Genomic DNA, 15,159 nt, shown 5'->3' with positions numbered 1-15,159 from the left:
GAAACTGCCTTGGGAAGTTGCTTTAAAGGCAGCTTTTAAATAAATCAAATCACATTTGTAGAAGACTTTATTTGGGGGGCTGAGCCATCAACTGTTACTGAAATTCAAAATGTTGAATGGTGTGGTCCTTTTTTTAATGAGAAAAATTAAATTCAGCATTCATTATAAATAATCTCTACACAAAATCTCTGAAAACTGTTATTTAACAATTTGTTCTTTCTGGGCCAATTTAGTCTATTAATCTCTACACTACTAAACTAGAAAAAAATACAGCATACAGAATATTTTAATATGATACTTAAATTGACTAATGTTTTCTGGACATTATTTTATTTTACTAATTGTCATTTTAAAATTGCATATTGATATTGTCCACTCCAGTCATATACCAACTATAGTAACAGTATTCATCATAACAAACTAAACATCTCATTAAACTCCCAAAGCACTGGCACTTTAGATTGTAAAATTGCTAAGGAGCTGATTTCTCAATATTTCTTATTGTGTTAAGTTCACGTGGACTTAGGCTTTTTTATAAGTGAATCAACTCACTATATGTCAGAATAGCTGTTGAATATAAAAGATTTCCAAGAAGATTGATCCTTCTCATTCAGAAAGATGAGTGTACACTAAAAATAATACAAATAATAATACCAATAGATAATTCTAATAAATATATCAAATAAATACAAATTTTGTTATAAAATATAGTATACATACATATACATATATTTAGTATATTGCAAAACTCAACCCAAAAACACTGTTACAGTGCTTTAGCAAAAAGTGAAGTTTTTAAATTTAAAATAAATGCGGCTTGTCATTTTTATTACTAGAATACAAACACATTTGACTCTGAATTTATTACCAGAGCATAGCCTGCGTGTTTTCAAGTTTATGTCCCCTAGGATAAAGTGGCAGTAAATGGATAATCCGTGGCTTGATTTTACGCAGATAGGCATCCCAGCATGCAGTGGGAGAGGGCAAATGAAAGAACGGGGACATTTATAACAAAGCTTCCTACAGACTTATTATTGGCCGTGCCATGAACCATTACAAACTATAACCCTGGAAGCTCACAAATTCATGCTGTGGTATGCCACATTCATTGAAATATACCATAATGCATTTTCTAACACTTTAATTTATATTTAACTTCCATTTTTAAAAGTTAGAATAACTGAGTTTCACACATGGACAAGATTTAATTTATTATATTTTCCTAAATGAAATCTATTTGAGCTAATGTAATACACACTTATATTAATAATTGAAACCTTAATGGACCCTTTTTATTCTTCATAATGCCATACTATCTGGCACTTTTAGTCTTTAAAATCACATTTAATATAGCATTTAGTGTTTTATTTTAAAAAGTCAAAGTAAAGTATGAGAAAAATTAATTAAATAATAAAAATTACATAAAAGTGATTCCTTTTTACAAGACAGTGTAATTAGTGGCAACATACAGAAAGTCGATCTAGAACAAAACCTTTGCTCCAATCTTGTTACGATGACCAAACAATGTACATTTAATTATTTCACACCAGGAAAAATAATCTTATAAAAAAAATTGAAAAGAGTTGTGGCACCAAAATTCTAGTACTCATTTTGGTGCATAAAAATCATAAATGTTATGGAAGTAGTACATTGGGATTGAGCATTTTACAGTGTTAATCAGAACCAATACTATCCATGGTATCGACAATTAAAGTTCAGTATGATCAATAGTTAATTTATGGTTGTCCCCAAAATAAATTCCAAAGTCCAGAAAAAATCAAGAACTTGATTATCATAAGAAAATATAATTTAATATGCTAGAGTCAATTTATGAGATAATCTTATTACCAAGAGATGTCAGATAGATTGTATTTGTCTGATCTCACGCCTCTAATAAAGACATACCCAATACTGGGTAATTTATAAAGAAAAAGAGGCTTAATGGACTCGCAGTTTCACATGGCTGAGGAGGCCTCACAATCATGGTGGAAAGTGAATGAGGAGCAAAGTCATGTCTCACATGTCAGTAGGTAAGAGATGGCTTGTGCAGAAGAACTCCCATTTATAAAACCATCAGATCTCATGAGACTTATTCACTACCACAAGAACAGTAGGGGGAAAACTGCCCCCATGATTCAGTTGTCTCCAACTGGCCCCGCCCTTTACACATGGAGATTATAATTATTTGAGGTGATCTTTGGTTGGGGACACAGCCAAACCATAATAGATTATAGAGCGGCAAGTAGATAAAACAATGATTGAATACAGGGCAGTATAGATAGTCCATATGCCACTTTCTATAGCTTTTTATGGACATATCTCATATTCAATTAAGACTCTAAACTCACCATTAGTAAGCTCAATGTGTCTTACTCAACTTTGCACCCATAAAATGCCTTGTACACTGCCAGATATTTACTAGGAAATTAATCAATATCTGTTGATTGAAAGAATATGAGTGAAAAAACATGAATCTGAATTCAAACTATAATACTCCTTTCATTGTTTAAACCTTGTGTTAAGAAGTTTAGATCTGATCAATTGCTTTTGTCAATTTGTCATGTAATCTGGAATGTTTATATAAATCATTTTAATGTTAGTAATAATGATATCTGACTGAAAAATAATATTTTGATTGGTAACTATAATGTACCAGGCACAAACTTGGCACTTTTATGTAATCAGTTCATGACAGCGTAATTTGATTTACTTTTTCATACAGTTCATAGTTTCTAAGCCAAAGCGTGTTTACATGATAACTGTTTTCATTTTCAAATCATTCTGTTAAGAAGGTTTAACAGAGTTATGATAAGTAAAGGACATACTGGGACATGAAAACAGATGCAGAATTATTGCCTAGAAGGTATTTAGAACATTATGAATTTCACTTCATGGAAAATGTGTGAAAAAGCATTTCCAACATTGAAAAGAGTCATATACACAAAAATTTTCCCAGAGTCTAGATCATCAGTTGGTAGCATATGGCAAGCCTACCAAATATAGCTGGTGAAATAATTTTTAGTAAAGATTGTGTGGATAAATGCATTTATTAATTTCAAGAGAAAAATTTTCGGCAAGCAATGCTAGATTTTGATGGTTTCTCCCTATTTCAACAACTTATGTTCATTTTCCTTGTCTTCTTTTAGAGTCATGTCCTTCTGACCCTCTGCTCACATCTAGACATACTCTTAATCAATTACCTTCTCAGGAATCCCTTCTAAGACTAAGCAGTAGCTAAAAATTCATCTCATTGATAAACTGTCTAAGTTTAATCAATTCTAGGAGTGATAATTTTAAGATAAACTTTACTTAATTTTTATATATTAAAAATATGTTGTATAAAAAATATGTACAAAGAATTCAGAACTAGATTTTACAATCTATTGCAATATATATACTAAATATTTGCACATAAAGAAAATATATATGTATGCACATGTGTAATACATAAACACACATATACTCTCTCTATATATATATTCATTCATAATGTATTGATGAAATAAAAGTTTATTGGAATCCATTACAGAACAAGTTAAAATATCTTCTGATGGCCAGGCACAGTGGCTCACACCTGTAATTCCAGCACTTTGGGAGACTGAGGCGGGACGGATCACGAGGTCAGGAGATCGAGACCATCCTGACTAACATGGTGAAACCCTGTCTCTACTAAAAATACAAAAAAAAATAGCCAGGCGTGGTGGCGGGCGCCTGTAGTCTCAGCTACTAGGGAGGCTGAGGCAGGAGAATGGCATGAATGCGGGAGGTGGAGCCCGCAGTGAGCCGAGATTGTGCCACTGCACTTCAGCCTGGGCGACAAAGCCAGACTGTCTCAAAAAAAAAAAAAATTATATATATATAAATTATATATATATATCTTCTGATAGGGGAGGAGAAACTGACGGGATTCTCCAACTTCACCTTTAATTTTCAAATGTAATGTTTGGTAGAATTATCATGTCTCCTGCAATACTCCATTTAAGATTGTATGTTTCCAGAAGAGGAAAGAGCCCCAGTAACACAAAGCTGTGTAGGTAAATAGCAAGCCACCTCTGTCAAGACAGAAGGTTGAAAAGATTGTCTTGGCTAACTCCAAGGTTTTCTTCAGAAAACTCCTCTGTGAATCCTCAAACTAAAAGGGGGAGAAAAACAGGCTATTTCATTTTTAAAAGATAGCTACAATACTTTTGTCATCAAAAATTTTTATGTCATCCATGTGAGGCACTTTGTATATCTCAAAGAATATAATAAATGCTTAATTTCTTAATATTTTCTATACTATCCATACTTCATTCGGCCTAGGGTATTATTATTTAATTTGTATTTTGACTATCAATTTGTATGATTTTATATATCCTATGACATCTTGACCTTTTTCAAAAAAATAGAATTATAGAGATGTATACACTTTGTAAAGAGTTCTAGGGCACATGAAGCCATATTGGTAGGTTTCCTCACTAGATTTGTGTGTTTCATTGTATGTCTCATAGAAAAGATTTTGTGATTTCCAGGCAACAGGACATAAGTTTATTCTTTGAACATGTTACAAATCATAAAAAGGAAGAATTAAAAAGTCCAAGTGAAATTAGAAATATTTGCATACATAATAAAATAAACACAAATGAAATGCACTAATGATGGAATTTAACAGTGTGCCCTGTAGGCTCTGAGGCCAGAGCAGACATGACCTACAAGAACTGATTCCTACAAAGCACTCCAAGTAAGGTCGAAGACTAGGCTGGACTGGACTGCAACCACTTGCAGTATACCGCTCAGTAGCCAATCATGTCTAAATTGCTACTCTATCGGACCTCACAGCTACACAGAACTAAAACTTCCTAAAGAATTACTACCAAGAACAATGAGGATGAATCCAAAAAAGGTAGTTGAGTATAAGAAGCCCAAATCAAGAGAATTAATTCTGTATAATTATGTTTTTATGTGTTTCAAAAAATGTTTTAGGTATTTTTACCTATATGTCACTTAGCTGACATAATACATACAGCCCAATGCTGTGATGCACCCGAGATAAAGTAGATAATCATGTGTGCATTGAAAGCTTTCCAATTCAAGCTTTCTGTTTTTCTACCTGAAATTTACCAATTTCAAATAAGGCAAAACTCATTATATAGTGATAGAAATCAGAATGTTAGCTATTTTAGGGGATAGAGCTAGATTAGGGCTTCAGGGTTGCTAATGAATTTTATTTATTTATTTGGATGGTAATTACTATATATTAATTTGTTGTTTAATAGATTCCAATAAACTTTTATTCCATCAAGGCATTATAAATGACATTATAGTCATTTATATATGGATGGCAATTACCATCCATATATAAAATGAGTGTGCTTACTTAGTGATAACCATTTTGTTGTGTATATATGAGATATGTTATTTGAAATGTGTACGTTACAATTCAACTTTTAAAACAAACAAGAAAAGCAGTTCCTCCATGAAAGAAATATTTATTGGAGGAATAACAATAGATTATTGGATATATTTGACTACATAGGGATAAGTAGCATTAGGAATATATTTGAGAAGAATTTTCAAGAAGAAGGGAGAAAGTGGCAAAATTATAAACTAATGATTAATTCCACAAGAAATGAGGTTTTCTTTTTAAGTCACAAGGAATGAAATGGGAATATATATTCATTACTTAGACAGTAGTTAACAATTTTCATAGTGATTCAAATCGTTAAATATTAATTTAACAAAAATGTATAATATGGTCAGGCTGGGTGACTCACCCCTCTAATCCTACCACTTTGGGACTGAGGTGGGCGGATCACGTGAGGTCAGGAGTTCGAGACCAGCCTGAACAATATGGTGAAACCCCGTTTCTACTAAAAATACAAAAATTAGCCAGGCATGATGGTGGGCACATGTAATTCCAACTACTCAGGAGGCTGAGGCAGGAGAATTGCTTGAACCCAGGAGGTGGAGCTTGCAGTCAGCCAAGCTCATACCACTTCGCTCCAGAGTCAGACTGCATCTCAAAAAAAAAAAAAAAAAAAAAAAACAACAAAAAACAAAACCTGAGAGAGAGAAACAGAGAGAGAGAGAGAGAAATGTATATTGGAAGAGAGAATATCGTAGAAGGTTTAATAACAATTTAAAAAAATAAAAAAATTTATGTATTATAACATTATATAAGTAAATGTAAATACTTATGTTTAAATTAAAAGTATAATCATAATTATTATAATTAATTCTTGATAATAGAACATTTATCACATACTGTCCTGATTTTACATTTTGCTGTTATAAGTGTTCTAAACCAAAAATAAAATTCTAAGCTCCTTGACTGGCTGAAGGGACCTGATTTTTGACCAAAGTAAACCAGAAAAACTAGTGTAGGCCATGACTGGAAGTAGAAATTGAACATGTCACATTATACCATCTTCCCTTTGAAATTCAGGCACAATTGACCAACATTAACATTAAAACAGAGATCTTAAGACTGACAAAATAGACTCTTTGTAGCAATAAAATACCAAATTCCAGTCTGACTCTAGCATCGCATCACATGACAGATAGCAGGCACTGAAAGAAATTGAAGTATTTTGCAACAAAATATATTTCTTTGACATATTTTGAAATGTCCCTGAAAAGCTGTCTCTTGTGGGGAATATCTACATTCTACAGAGAATCTCCTTTCAATTGTTAAATCAAGTTTAGCCTAAAGCTCCCTCCTTACATATTTTAAGTTCTGCCTAAAGGTTTCTCTGTAGTCAACTATAGCAAGTGTAGGTTCAAACAGACCATAGCCTACTCTTGTGCAAATCATAGTTTTGGCAAACCAAATGTGGCCAACTGTTCTAACCTTGTTCAGATAAGATAAATACCAAGCTATAAACAATCCAGCTGTTTCTGTATCTCACATCCGTTTTCTGTGTGCCACTTTCCTTTCTCTATCTGTAAATTTTCTTCTACCACGGTGCTGCACTGGAGTCTCAGCCTACTCTGGCTCGGAAGGCTGCCTGATTCATGAATTGTCCTTTGCTCAGTTAAACTCTTTTAAATCTAATTCAGCTGAAGTTTTCTCTTTTAACACCTTTCCACGTCTTTTCCTGATCCAGGAGAGATTAAACTATGAGTTTCGCCCCTTTACCATCTGTTCTCTTTGAAGTCTGCTACCTGGAGGCTTCATTTTCATATTAAGAATTTTGATCTCCACAACCCCTTATCTTAACACAGATATTCCTTTGTCATGATTCCGGGTCTTTAGATAATAACTCTTTCAACCAATTGCCAATCACAAAATCTTTGAATCCACCTGTGACCTAGAAGCCTCCAGCTTCAAGTTGTCCCACCATCCCATATCAAACCAATGTACACCTAATGTGTATTGACTGATGTCTACCTATAACTTCTATCCCCTTAAATTGTATGAAATCAAGTTGTAACCCAACTATCTTGGGCATACGTCATCAGGACCTCCTGGAACTGCATGATGGGCATTGGCCGGCTATAGTTGCCTCACCTTAGACCTCTTTAAATGTGTTTTTTTTTCTTCTTCTTCTTCTTCTTTTTGAGACAGAGTGTTACTCTGTTGCCCAGGCTGGAGTGCAGTGGTGCAATCTCGGCTCACTGCAACCTCCGCCTCCCAAAGTGCTGGGATTACAGGCATGAGCCCCTGTGCCTGGTCTCTCTTTAAATATTTTTTAGAGTTTGTCTCTTTTCATCGACAGTCTAATGTTACGTTACTTTCAGAAGTCCAGTGTCTTCCTTAATATTTCATTATTCAGAGGATTATGTGTTTTTGCAAGAGAAGCAATAAAAAGAGTTATGTGAAATTTAGCAATTTTAAATCAATGCTTGGGAGGAAAAATGAAGATATATCTGTGAAGATAATATACCCTATTCATGCCAGTTTTTGCCAGTTTTTTCTCCTTGTATAAAACTTTGAGAAATATATAGCATCATAAAGTCACTTAGTGGATGGGAGTCACTCAGGAGAAGGAGGTAGGGAATTTTCTGGAGAAATCTACAAAGCTCAGGAAAAAGATATGTGAGATGTAAAAATCCAATAATAATCGTTTTATAAATAACTTTTAAAGTTCTACTCTTACATCCAGGTCATCTGAGACAATTTCATTGAGCTTGTTAAGTATTTGACTTCACGAATGTAAGAGTTAACATAGCAAGGATATCATGTGCCAGGACACATAAGCTCACACCCCTGCCATGGCTTCCCAGCTTATTTGAAGTTCTAAACAGTCTACCAGGAATTACCTGCAGGATTCCCTCCCCTCTGCCTTCTGTCTGACCTTATCTCCCATTCCTCTGTCCCTCTTCTTGCTCTGGCCATGTTGGCATCATTTTGCTTCTGGAACATACCAAGTATGCTGGACCTTAAAGTCTTCAAACTTGCCTTTCTCTGCTGGAATGTACTGCCCCATAAGCTCATACTCTTCAAACTTTTACTCATATGTCTCTTAGATAACATAATCCCTGCAACCCAACACTGTGATGAGATAAAGTAGGTGATAATCTGTGCACTGAACATTTTCTGTTTTTCTGCCTGAAATGTGTACCTCTATTACATTCTCAGTTGTATGATTGAGACAATTCTATTAGTGGAAAATTTTCTAATGGAAATGGAAAATTTTCCAATTTCCATTAGAAATACTGATGAAAGTTATTGCTCATTATCTTCTGCGTATTTCTACATCCTTAGTTACCCTATTGGTTACAAGCACTGCATTTCAATTCAACCAGCTTTTAACCTCCTTGAAGGCAAGGAACATGACCACTTTTTTTTCTTGTATGTCCACATAATCCACCTATTACCTTCTCTGTGGTGGGACTTCTAATACTTACTTGTGTGTATGTATGTGGAGTAGCCCAGTGCTTCTGGAGTCTTTTGGAAAGACCATATTTATTGAAAAAATTTCTGTCTAAAGTAAAATTCTCAGCTCGAAAAGAATCAAATACTATATAACATACAAAAGTGTAGGTCATATAGCTGTTAATAAAGGCTTTAAGATTTCCTTATTTGATAAATATTACTTTTGAATTTTGCACATAAATATGTGGAGAGAGAACCTTTGGTTAAAGCTTGACTGCCCAAACTACTTTGTTTTAATCTGAAATCACTTGAGCATAACTTTTATGCCTTTTAAAATTTTAGGTGCAATATACACAAGGAAGAAAATAAAAAGAACTCTGTACAGTTTTAAATGAAAATAAAGTCAACCTAGCTGATTACTGATTAGCTCAGATGCTGGTGAAATGAAGCACACTAGTATCCTAACAGAACTACTAAGACTTAATGCAAAGTATGTTTTTTGTTCAGAATTCAAAGACCTTACCTAAAAATGATATTTAAGCTGAGTTTTCTTCAGAAATGTTAAAAAAAAAAAAAAAAAAAAAGCAGGTGCCAACATTCACTTTAAAAGGAAAAAAATACCCAAAATACTAGGAAGCTTTGTCATTCAGAATAACCTATTTTCAGAGTCTTGCTGCCTTAAATACTAATCGTAACTTTTTGGTGGGTGTTTCTTTTTTTCAGCATCTGTTTCTACAACATGGGAAAGAACCCCTCACATGTTTCTACCCTCACATCATAAGCCTCACTGAAGGAGAGAATATTTCAAACACCTATGGCCTGGGCTGAGTAGAATAATCCTTAGTCGACTGTGTAACTGGAGATCTTCTGAGACCATCTCATTTTAAAACACGTAATATCTGGTATGTTACAGAAACTCAAAATTGCTGAGATCTTAAAGATGAGTAACATTGATGTCTCTCCTCTAGATAATTCACCATACCAAAAAGTTCACATTCATAAATAATGACAGGCTATAGAATATTAGGCTCTACCATTGCACAAATGAGACAATGGCTGGAGGAGTCACTGGCATTCGTGCAGAGGAGGAAATTCAAGAGGTGGGTATTGAAGAATGAGTTTCCAGAGAAACAAAAGAAGAGTCATCTTAGGCATAGGAAGCAACAAGACTGCTAGATAATTCACTAGATGTATTACCTGCCATTGGCAGTTTTTACTTTCAGAATATTTATTAAGTTACTGAAAGCACAATATTTATCTATAACACGCCTTAAAAGTCTTATTTATTTAATTAATAGCCATTTCCTTCTACCTCCCGAGAGGTGATAAAATTATCTTAAGCCATATCTGCATTTAGTAAATAATCATGTAAATAGCAATACATAGTAAACAAAGAGATTAATTTTTAAATTACTAGATTTTCATACATAATAACTTTCAAAACACTGTTAAGAAGGCAGCAACTATTTCCCCATAAATATTTTACAGATAAGAATATACTTTCAAAGTAGTTGATTTCAGGGTGAAATATATGATGGGCCCTTGCTAAAATTTAGATTTTGCTGCTTCAAGCTATTAGGAAATTGTCTCCTAAAGTCTCCTAGAAAGAGCAATTAAAAATAAAGGAAGGACATTGATATACTCTGAAGATTTGATGCCCCTAAATCTCATGTTGAAATGTGATCTCCAGTGTTGGAGGTAGAACCTTGTGTGAGGTGTTCAAGTCATGACGGTGGATCGCTCATGAACAGTAGGGTGCTGTTCCTGCTGTTATGAGTTCTTGCTCTATTAGTCTATGCTGAAGCTGGTAGTTAAAAAGAGCGTGGCCTCTCCCTCTTCTCTCTCTTGCTCTCCCTCTTGCCATGTGACACACCAGCTCCCCTTGCCTTCTGCTATGACGAAAAGCTTCCTGAGGCTTCACCATGGTGCCAAGCTGGCACCATGCTTCTTGCCTAGCCTGCACAGCCCTGAGCCAAATCAACATCCTTTCGTTATAAACATTCTCAGTTATTCCTTTACAGCAACGCAAAGCAGACTAACACTGTTTCTTTGTTTTGTTTCTATTAGTCTCCTTTCCTTTTTACTGGCAACACAAGAATTAACTGGTAGACTGGGATATCCAAAAACAAACCATATGACCTACCAAATGTTTGGTTTAAGGATTCTTTTTGATCCTCTCCTTACTCTACATATGTACAGAGAAGTAACACAACAGAGCATAATATTTTGACAGAGCATGTATACAATCATGACTTCTAAGGCAATGTCATTGGTATGATTCATTAGAATTTTTGTTTATTTTTTGTTTTTGCTTTTGTTTGAGGCAGAGTCTCACTCTGTCACCCAGGCTGGAGTGCAGTGCCACGATCTCGGCTCACTGCAACCTCCACCTCCCAGGTTCACACCATTCTCCTGCCTCAGCCCCCCAAGTAGCTGGGACTACAGGCACCTGCCAGCACGCCTGGCTAATTTTTTGTATTTTTAGTAGAGACGAGGTTTTACCATGTTAGCCAAGATGGTCTCGATCTCCTGACCTCATGATACACCTCTTTCGGTCTCCCAAAGTGCTGGGATTACAGGCGTTAGCCATCGTGTCCGGCCGATTCATTAGAATGTTTTAAAAAACTATATCTTCTATTTATTTTGAATAAATTGAAAATTCATATAAAAAGAGTTTTGTTGAAAGGCAGGCATTGTCAGAAAAGTAGAGGCAACTTCTATCTTTAAAAAATTCAGACTTTCAGGCCGGGCGCAGTGGTTCACACCTATAATCCCCGCACTTTGGGAGGCCGAGGCAGGTGGATCACCTGAAGTCAGGAGTTCGAGACCAGCCTAGCCAACAAAATTAGCTGGGCGTGGTGTCAGGCACCTGCAATCCCAGCTACTCAGGAGGCTGACACAGGAGAATCTCTTGAACCCGGGAGGCAGAGGTTGCAGTGAGCTGAGATCGAGCCACTGCACTCCAGCCTGGGCAATAAGAGAAAACTCCATCTCAAAAAATAATAATAATAATAAATAAATAAAATAAATTAGAGTTCCAGAGATGTTATAGAGGTTATTCCCCTTTTGTCTAACTATGAGTTTATGTCTTCAAAGCTGATCCTTGACCATAAATAATAAGTTATATTTGTTCCAAAAATGCACCATAGATAGTAATACTAGACATGAACAACTCTCAAGGTAGTTGAGATGTACATCAATATTTCCACTGAATCTCATGAAGTTGGAGAAATGTAGTTAAAATTCCATTAGTAATAATAAAGGGAAGGAGTGAAAGAGAGACGAGATGGGTGTGGTAGTTTGTCCAAATATCGCCTCTTTCCCCATTGTCAACATTTATAGCTAAATTTTGGATTGGATAACTTACCTTTGTAATTATGAAACCATCAATCAAACAGCTTTCCAGAGACGTAACATATTCTCATTCAAACTACTGCACAAATGTACTGACTGTTAAGAGATTTAACTTATTAGTATAATAAATACTAATTGTGAATACCACTTATCCTCAATTGTATCACATTTTATTTAGCAGTTTCACATTTGCTTTTCTGAGGAAACAAACCTGGATTTTTAATTCATGGCTTCCAATTTCATAGTATGTGTGTAGAGACTTAAAGGAAATGGAAGGTTTATTCTTTAAGAGTTTCACTGATATGAACAGTATGGATATCATCTTAGATAAATTTGATAAAAATGCAGTTATTAGAATACTTGAACTTTGGTGAAACTTACCTACATTTAAAAAGAGCACCCCTTACTATCATCATACTGATTTCTCATTCTGTCTTCATGATCATTTCTCATTTTTAGCAAAGTACAATAAAGTGCTGATTAAGTGTTTTTCTGACCATAACCATGTAGTATAAGTAAAGAAAAAATCCTAGAGGCAAAATCTGTGGCACAAACTATTCAATGAAAGTAAGATATTTGCTCTGCACACACTAGTATGATTACTATTATGAATTACGATAACAATAGCAAAAACAACATTAATACTAGTAGCCAATAGCTATTGAGTTTCTATTTGTGCCAGGCATGTACATGTATTATATCAAATAACTCTGTAAATGTGGCTGTTAAGCATGCAATCGTGTTAACAAATTTTAATTGCACGAGAAAGTTCAGATAGTCAAGTGACTTGACTAAGGTCATATAGCTAGTAAGTTGGAGAGCTAGAATTCTTGTCCTATAGTTTGAATTTTAAGTGATAGAATTTTATATTCACAAACAAGACTTTCTCTCCCCCTGCAAAAGAAGATATTAAAATGTTTGTCTTTTTTAAAAAAATTCATTTCCTTCACAGTGCTTCTCAACTACACTTGGTGATATGCCTGCATAATAAAAGTATATACAAAAGTTCCCCTAAATGACCAAATATCATTGTTGGCACACAATGTTTTGTAAAGTAGCAAGTAGGTATAGATCTTTGTTTTTATGGCATAGTTTCAACTTCAACTTAGAAATACCTTGCATACTCTATTTAAAGTAATCAATTTCTTACTAAGTAAATTCTTTTGTGACCAGAAATATCATTGATTTTTTTTTTTTTATACTGCCAGGTAGACTCAATAAAATGGACAAGGACAGAATCTTACCTCTGTAACTTACTGTCTTTTTACCCGAAATTAGAAGTTAAATTGTCCTGGGGACTGACTTGAATAGATAGCATTCAAATTGTTGAAAATAGAAACAATAATAACATTATTTTAAGGTTTATATTGTTGCTTTGGCAACAGAACAGCCAACCCCACATAATTATTGATATCCCATATGCAATTTCTTAAAGAAAGTGCTAAATTTTTAGTTTTTCATCTTTCAGTGCTTCTTTTTCTTTTCTATCTGTATCAAAATGAAGAAAACAGGGAGGATTATGTCATGGGAGTAGAAGAGACCATTTAACCCTTCATTGAAGTGTTCAACATTACACAGCCAAGAATATAGCCTCCAGAACATGGTTTTCTGTATTTTCTTTTCTATGTTCCATTCCCAAGCATCTTTTTACTACAGCATGTAACTTTATACAAACCTCTATTGCAGAACATGGCAGTACTACCATCTTTAAAAACTACTAATGCAACACTAAAATCAAATGTCAGATGAGATTGTTAGGCAAGGTTTCAAAATGTAAATAATTGTTTCTTTTCTTCCTGATAAAGGAAAAGAAAAACCATTTAACCAGAGGAAACCTGGAAATTTTAAACTGCTCAGTTCAAAAGTAAGACATGTTAGGTTTTGAATGGTGACATTTTAAATAAAAAATTATTTTTCTGTTAAATGCTGAAATCAGACATGAACATATAGAATATGATGGCGTAAAAAGGAACAAAGAACAGTGAAGTACCCTTTGTTTTTTACTAGTCACAATGTTTATGAATTTTACTTAACATAGAAGTTCTAACCTTTCCAATTCCTATGCCACTTACTCTTCAACACAGGATATTAAAATAATAATTTAAATAAAAAATTTAAAGAACAGACAAGCACATCTGTGACATAGTAACTTTTTATTCAGATTTGAGTTTTTCTGAAAATTAATTAATGTAAGTAGACTTACATTAATTTGCATTAAATAACCTGTTATTTTGCAATCTCAAAATTTAGTATTCGGTTTTGAGGTTCATTTCAAAGAATTGCCAAAATTGTTCAAATGTATTTGAAACCTCTCCAGAGTTTCATGATTCTATTTTGGTTATGAAACAAATCTCTTTACTCTGAGGTAGTGAATGTGTTCAGATTATTAATAAATACTTTAAAATTAATTAATTATCATTTCTAACTTTATAGGCACAATCTAAGTATCTAATTTGTAGATATAGTCCATGGCTATTACTTTATATTACATTAATTTAAAAACTTCTTCCCTAATTGTAAGCTAAAAATGACATGTTTATATCTCATGTTTTACCCATTCATGTAAATTAAATTGTGTTATTATTTTAAGACAAATCAGATGCAATTTGTAAAATCCACAGAATTGCGTATATATGACCGGATGTTAAAAACATTTCCAGGACTTATTTTAAGTAATTCTTGTTTATCTATTAATACGCTTAGCTATTTTTATCTGATATATTTTTATAGTAAGAAAACTATTTAAAAACTATAAAGGGTTAATAATTTTTCTTTTGTAAAGTAAGTAAATTCTTGTAAGGTTGTGTCTTCATATTTACATTTGATTATACAGTTTTGCTGGCTGGAGACTTTCTACCTTTTCCTGCAGAGAAAAGAATAAAAACACAGAAATAAAAAATGGCAACTTACACTATTCTTTAAAATAAATATGAGAAAACTAAAAAAAAAAAAAAAAATCCCTCAATCCCTCTGAGGAAAGCATCATATTTTAGAGGGTGGTATAAAAT

General features: G+C 33.8%; 1 long non-coding RNA gene across 2 annotated transcripts in view; it reads left to right on the top strand.

Moving 5' to 3' along the window:
- LOC105487790 (uncharacterized) overlaps positions 1-15,159 on the top strand; it is a 96,255-nt gene that overhangs the window by 31,127 nt on the left and 49,969 nt on the right. For both annotated transcript variants that reach the window (XR_011620625.1, XR_011620624.1), the window contains exon 2: positions 9,521-9,699. This is a non-coding gene — a long non-coding RNA (uncharacterized lncRNA). The remainder of the gene's footprint in view (positions 1-9,520; positions 9,700-15,159) is intronic.

Source organism: Macaca nemestrina, chromosome 3, assembly GCF_043159975.1.
Source record: "Macaca nemestrina isolate mMacNem1 chromosome 3, mMacNem.hap1, whole genome shotgun sequence".
NCBI classification, from domain to species: domain Eukaryota; kingdom Metazoa; phylum Chordata; class Mammalia; order Primates; family Cercopithecidae; genus Macaca; species Macaca nemestrina.
The sequence above is the reverse complement of the archived record's forward strand: the minus strand, read 5'-3'. Positions and strand labels throughout refer to the sequence as shown.